We start from the raw sequence: 6,205 nt of genomic DNA on the forward strand, positions 1-6,205 counted from the left end.
CACCTGTAGAGCATCTTTATAATCACCCGGTTACGTTGTGACATTTGATAGCACACAAGGCGTTCCTCCGGTATTCAGTAGTTGCATAATCTCATAGTCAGAGGAACATGTATAAGTCATGAAGAAAGCAATAGTAATAAAACTAAATGATCATTATGCTAAGCTAACGGTTGGGTCTTGTCCATCAGATCATTCTCTAATGATGCGATCCCGTTCATCAAATGACAACACATGTCTATGGCTAGGAAACATAACCATCTTTGATAAAAGAGCTAGTCAAGTAGAGGCATACTACGGACACTTTGTTTGACCATGTATTCACACATGTACTAAGTTTTCGGTTAATACAATTCTAGCATGAATAATAAACATTTATCATGATATAAGGAAATATAAATAACAACTTTATTATTGCCTCTAGGGCATATCTCCTTCAGTCTCCCACTTGCACTAGAGTCAATAATCTAGATTACATAGTAATGATTCTAACACCCTTGGAGTCTTGGTGCTGGTCATGTTTTGCTCGTGAGAGAGGCTTCGTTAGCGGGTCTGCAACATTCAGATCCATGTGTATCTTGCAAATCTCTATGTCTCCCGCATTGACTTGATCGCGGATGGAATTGAAGCGTCTATTGATGTGCTTGGTTGTCTTGTGAAATATGGATTCCTTTGCCAAGGCAATTGCACCAGTATTGTCACAAAGTATTTTCATTGGACCCGATGCACTAGTTTTGACACATAGATCGGATATGAACTCTTTCATCCAGACTCCTTCATTTGCTGCTTCCGAAGTAGCTATGTATTCCGCTTCACACGTAGATCCCGCCATGACGCTCTGCTTGGAACTGCACCAACTGACAGCTCCACCATTCAATATAAATATGTATCCGATTTGTGACTTAGAATCATCCGGATCAGTGTCAAAGCTTGCATCGACGTAACCATTTACGACGAGCTCTTTGTCACCTCCATAAACAAGAAACATATCCTTAGTCCTTTTAAGGTATTTCAGGATGTTCTTGACCGCTGTCCAGTGATCCACTCCAGGATTACTTTGGTACCTCCTTGCTAAACTAATATCAAGGCACACATCAGGTCTGGTACACAACATTGCATACATGATAGAACCTATGGCTGAAGCATAGGGAATGACTTTCATTTTCTCTCTATCTTCTGCAGTGGTCGGGCATTGAGTCTGACTCAACTTCATACCTTGTAACACAGGCAAGAATCCTTTCTTTGACTGATCCATTTTGAACTTCTTCAAAATTTTATCAAGGTATGTGCTTTGTGAAAGTCCAATTAAGCGTCTTGATCTATCTCTATAGATCTTGATGCCTAATATATAAGCAGCTTCACCGAGGTCTTTCATTGAAAAATTCTTATTCAAGTATCCTTTTATGCTATCCAGAAATTATGTATTATTTCCAATCAACAATTTGTCATCCACATATAATATTAGAAATGCTATAGAGCTCCCACTCACTTTCTTGTAAATACAGGCTTCTCCAAAAGTCTGTATAAAACCATATGCTTTGATCACACTATCAAAGCGTATATTCCAACTCCGAGAGGCTTCCACCAGTCCATAAATGGATCGCTGGAGCTTGCACACTTTGTTAGAACCTTTTGAATTGTCAAAACCTTGTGGTTGCATCATATACAACTCTTCTTTAAGATATCCATTAAGGAATGCAGTTTTTACATCCATTTGCCAAATTTCATAATCATAAAATGGGGCAATTGCTAACATGATTCGGACAGACTTAAGCATCGCTACGGGTGAGAAGGTCTCATCGTAGTCAACTCCTTGAACTTGTTGAAGACCTTTCACAACAAGTCAAGCTTTGTAGACAGTAACATTACCGTCAGCGTCAGTCTTCTTCTTGAAGATCCATTTATTCTCTATTGCATGCTAATCATCGGGCAAGTCAACCAAAGTCCACACTTTGTTCTCATACATGGATCCCATCTCAGATTTCATGGCCTCAATCCATTTTGCAGAATCTGGGCTCATCATCGCTTCCTCATAGTTCGTAGGTTCGTCATGGTCAAGTAACATGACCTCCAGAACAAGATTACCGTACCACTCTGGTGCGTATGTTACTCTAGTTGACCTACGAGGTTCGGTAGTAACTTGATCAGAAGTTTCATGATCATCATCATTAGCTTCCTCACTAATTGGTGTAGGAATCACTGGAACTGATTTCTGTGATGAACTACTTTCCAATTCGGGAGAAGGTACAATTACCTCATCAATTTCTACTTTCCTCCCACTCACTTCTTTTGAGAGAAACTCCTTCTCTAGAAAGGATCCATTCTTAGCAACGAATATCTTGCCTTCAGATCTGTGATAAAAGGTGTACCCAACAGTCTCCTTTGGGTATCCTATGAAGACACATTTCTCCGATTTGGGTTCGAGCTTATCAGGTTGAAGCTTTTTTACATAAGCATAGTAGCCCCAAACTTTAAGAAACGACAATTTGGATTTCTTGCCAAACCATAGTTCATATGGTGTCATCTCAACGGATTTAGATGGTTCCCTATTTAATGTGAATACAGCCGTCTCTAAAGCATAATCTCAAAACGATAGCAGTAAATCAGTAAGAGACATCATAGATCGCACCATATCTAATAAAGTGTGGTTACGACATTCGGGCACACCATTATGTTGTGGTGTTCCAGGTGGCGTGAGTTGCGAAACTATTCCGCATTGTTTCAAATGAAGACCAAACTCATAACTCAAATATTCACCTCCACGATCATATTGTAGAAACTTAATTTTCTTGTTATGATGATTTTCCACTTCACTCTAAAATTCTTTGAACTGTTCAAATGTTTCAGACTTATGTTTCATCAAGTAGATATACCCATATCTACTCAAATCATCTGTGAAGGTCAGAAAATAACGATACCCGCCGCGAGCCTCAACACTCATCGGACCGCATACATCAGTGTGTATTATTTCCAATAAGTCTGTTGCTTGCTCCATTGTTCCAGAGAACGGAGTCTTAGTCATCTTGCCCAGGAGGCATGGTTCGCAAGCATCAAGTGATTCCAGAAGTCCATCAGCATGGAGTTTCTTCATGTGCTTTACACCAATATGACCAAAACGACAGTGCCACAAATAAGTTGCACTATCATTATTAAACTTGTATCTTTTGGCTTCAATACTATGAATATGTGTATCACCACTATTGAGATTCAAAAAAAATAGACCACTCATCAAGGGTGCACGACCATAAAAGATATTACTCATATAAATAGAACAACCATTATTCTGTGATTTAAATGAATAACCATATCACATCAAACAAGATCCAGATATAATGTTCATGCTTAATGCTGGTACTAAATAACAATTATTCAGGTCTAATACTAATCCCGAAAGTAGATGTAGAGGTAGCGTGCCGACGGCGATCACATCGACTTTGGAACCATTTCCCACGCGCATCGTCACCTCGTCCTTAGCCAATCTTTGTTTAATTTGTAGCCCCTGTTTCAAGTTGCAAATATGAGCAACAAAACCAGTATCAAATACCCAGGTGCTACTATGAGCATTAGTAAGGTACACATCAATAACATGTATATCAAATATACCTTTCACTTTGCGATCCTTATTATCCGCCAAATACTTGGGGCAGTCCCGCTTCCAGTGATCAGTCCCTTTGCAGTAGAAGCACTCAGTCTCAGGCTTAGGTCCAGACTTGGGCTTCTTCACTTGAGCAGCAACTTGTTTGCCGTTCTTCTTGAAGTTACCCTTCTTCCCTTTGCCCTTCTTCTTGAAACTAGTGGTCTTGTTAACCATCAACACTTGATGCTCCTTCTTGATTTGTAGCTCCACAGCCTTTAGCATTGCGAAGAGCTCATGAATTGTCTTATCCATCCCTTGCATATTATAGTTCATCATGAAGCTTTTGTAGCTTGGTGGCAGTGATTGAAGAACTCTGTCAATGACACTGTCATCAGGAATATTAACTCCCAGTTGAGTCAAGTGGTTGTGGTACCCAGACATTCTGAGTATATGTTCACTGACAGAACTATTATCCTCCATCTTGCAGATGTAGAACCTATTGGAGACTCCATATCTCTCAATCCAGGCATTTGCTTGAAATATTAACTTCAACTCTTGGAACATCTCATATGCTCCATGACGTTCAAAACATCATTGAAGTCCCAGTTCTAAGCCGTAAAGCATGGCACACTGAACTATCGAGTAGTCATCAGCTTTGCTCTGCCAGATGTTCATAACATCTGGTGTTGCTCCTACAGCGGGCTTTGCACCTAGCGGTGCTTCCAGGACATAATTCTTCTGTGCAACAATGAGGATAATCCTCAAGTTACGGACCCAGTCCGTGTAGTTGCTACCATTATCTTTCAACTTAGCTTTCTCTAGGAACGCATTAAAATTCAACAGAACAACAGCACGGGCCATTTATCTACAACAACATAGACATACTATCAGGTACTAAGTCCATGATCAATTAAAGTTCAATTAATCATATTACTTAAGAACTCCCACTTAGATAGACATACCTCTAGTCATCTAAATTATCACATGATCCATATCATCTAAACCATGTCCGATCATCACGTGAGATGGTGAAGTTTTCAATGGTGAACATCACTATGTTGATCATATCTACTATATGATTCATGCTAGACCTTTTGGTCTCAATGTTCCGAGGCCATATCCGCATATGCTAGGCTCGTCAAGTTTAACCTGAGTATTCCGCTTGTGCAAAACTGGCTTGCACCCGTTGTATGTGAACGTAGAGCTTATCACACCTGATCATCATGTGGTGTCTCGCATGACGAACTGTAGCAATGGTGCATACTCAGGGAGAACACTTATACCTTGAAATTTAGTGAGAGATCATCTTATAATGCTACCGCTGTACTAAGCAAAATAAGATGCATAAATGATAAACATCACATGCAATCAAAATAAGTGATATGATATGGCCATCATCATCTTGTGCCTTTGATCTCCATCTCCAAAGCACCGTCATGATCACCATCGTCACCGGCTTGACACCTTGATCTCCATCGTAGCATCGTTGTCGTCTCGCCAACTATTGCTTCTATGACTATCCCTATCGCTTAGTGATAAAGTAAAGCAATGACATGGTGATTGCATTTCATACAATAAAGCGACAACCATATGGCTCCTGCCAGTTGCCGATAACTGTTGCAAAACATGATCATCTCATACAAAAATTTATATCTCAACACTTCTTGACCATATCACATCACAACAAGCCCTGCAAAAACAAGTTAGACGTCCTCTACTTTGTTGTTGCAAGTTTTACGTGGCTGCTACGGGATTATAGCAAGAGCCGTTCTTAGCTACACATCAAAACCACAATGTTTTTCGTCAAGTGTGTTCTTTCAACGTTCAACAAGGATTGGGCGCAGTCAAACTCGATCAACTAAAGTTGGAGAAACACACACCCACTAGCCACCTATGTGCGAAGCATGTCGGCAGAACTAGTCTCATGAATGCGGTCATGTAATGTCGGTCCGGGCTGCTTCATCCAACCATACCGCCGAATCAAAGTAATACATTGTTGGTAAGCAGTATGACTATTATCGCCCACAACTCTTTGTGTTCAACTCGTGCATATAACATCTACGCATAGACCTGGCTCAGATGCCACTGTTGGGGAATGTAGTATTTCAAAAAAAATCCTGCGATCACGCAAGATCTATCTAGGAGATGCATAGCAATGAGAGGGGAGAGTGTGTCCACGTACCCTCGTAGACTGAAAGCGGAAGCATTTAGTAACGCGATTGATGTAGTCGAATGTCTTCACGATCCAACCGATCCTACCACCGAACGTACGGCACCTCCGTGTTCAGCACATGTTTAGCTCGATGACGTCCCTCGATATCTTGATCCAGTTGAGGACGAGGGAGAGTTCCGTCAGCACGACGGCGTGACGACAGTGAGGATGAAGTTACCGATGCAGAGCTTCACCTAAGCACTACGACGATATGACCAAGGTGTGTAACGGTGGAGGGGGGCACCGCGCACGGCTAAGTGAAGACTTGGTGTGCCTTTGGGGTGCCCCCTCCCACGTATATAAAGGGGGAAGGAGAGGTGGCCGACCCAAGGGGGCGCGCACCATAGGGAGTCCAACTAGGATTCCTAATCCTAGTTGGAATCCCCTTCCTTTCCAAGAGAGGGAGAGAGAGGGAAGGA

This window comes from Triticum dicoccoides, chromosome 5A, assembly GCF_002162155.2.
Source record: "Triticum dicoccoides isolate Atlit2015 ecotype Zavitan chromosome 5A, WEW_v2.0, whole genome shotgun sequence".
NCBI lineage: Eukaryota > Viridiplantae > Streptophyta > Magnoliopsida > Poales > Poaceae > Triticum > Triticum dicoccoides.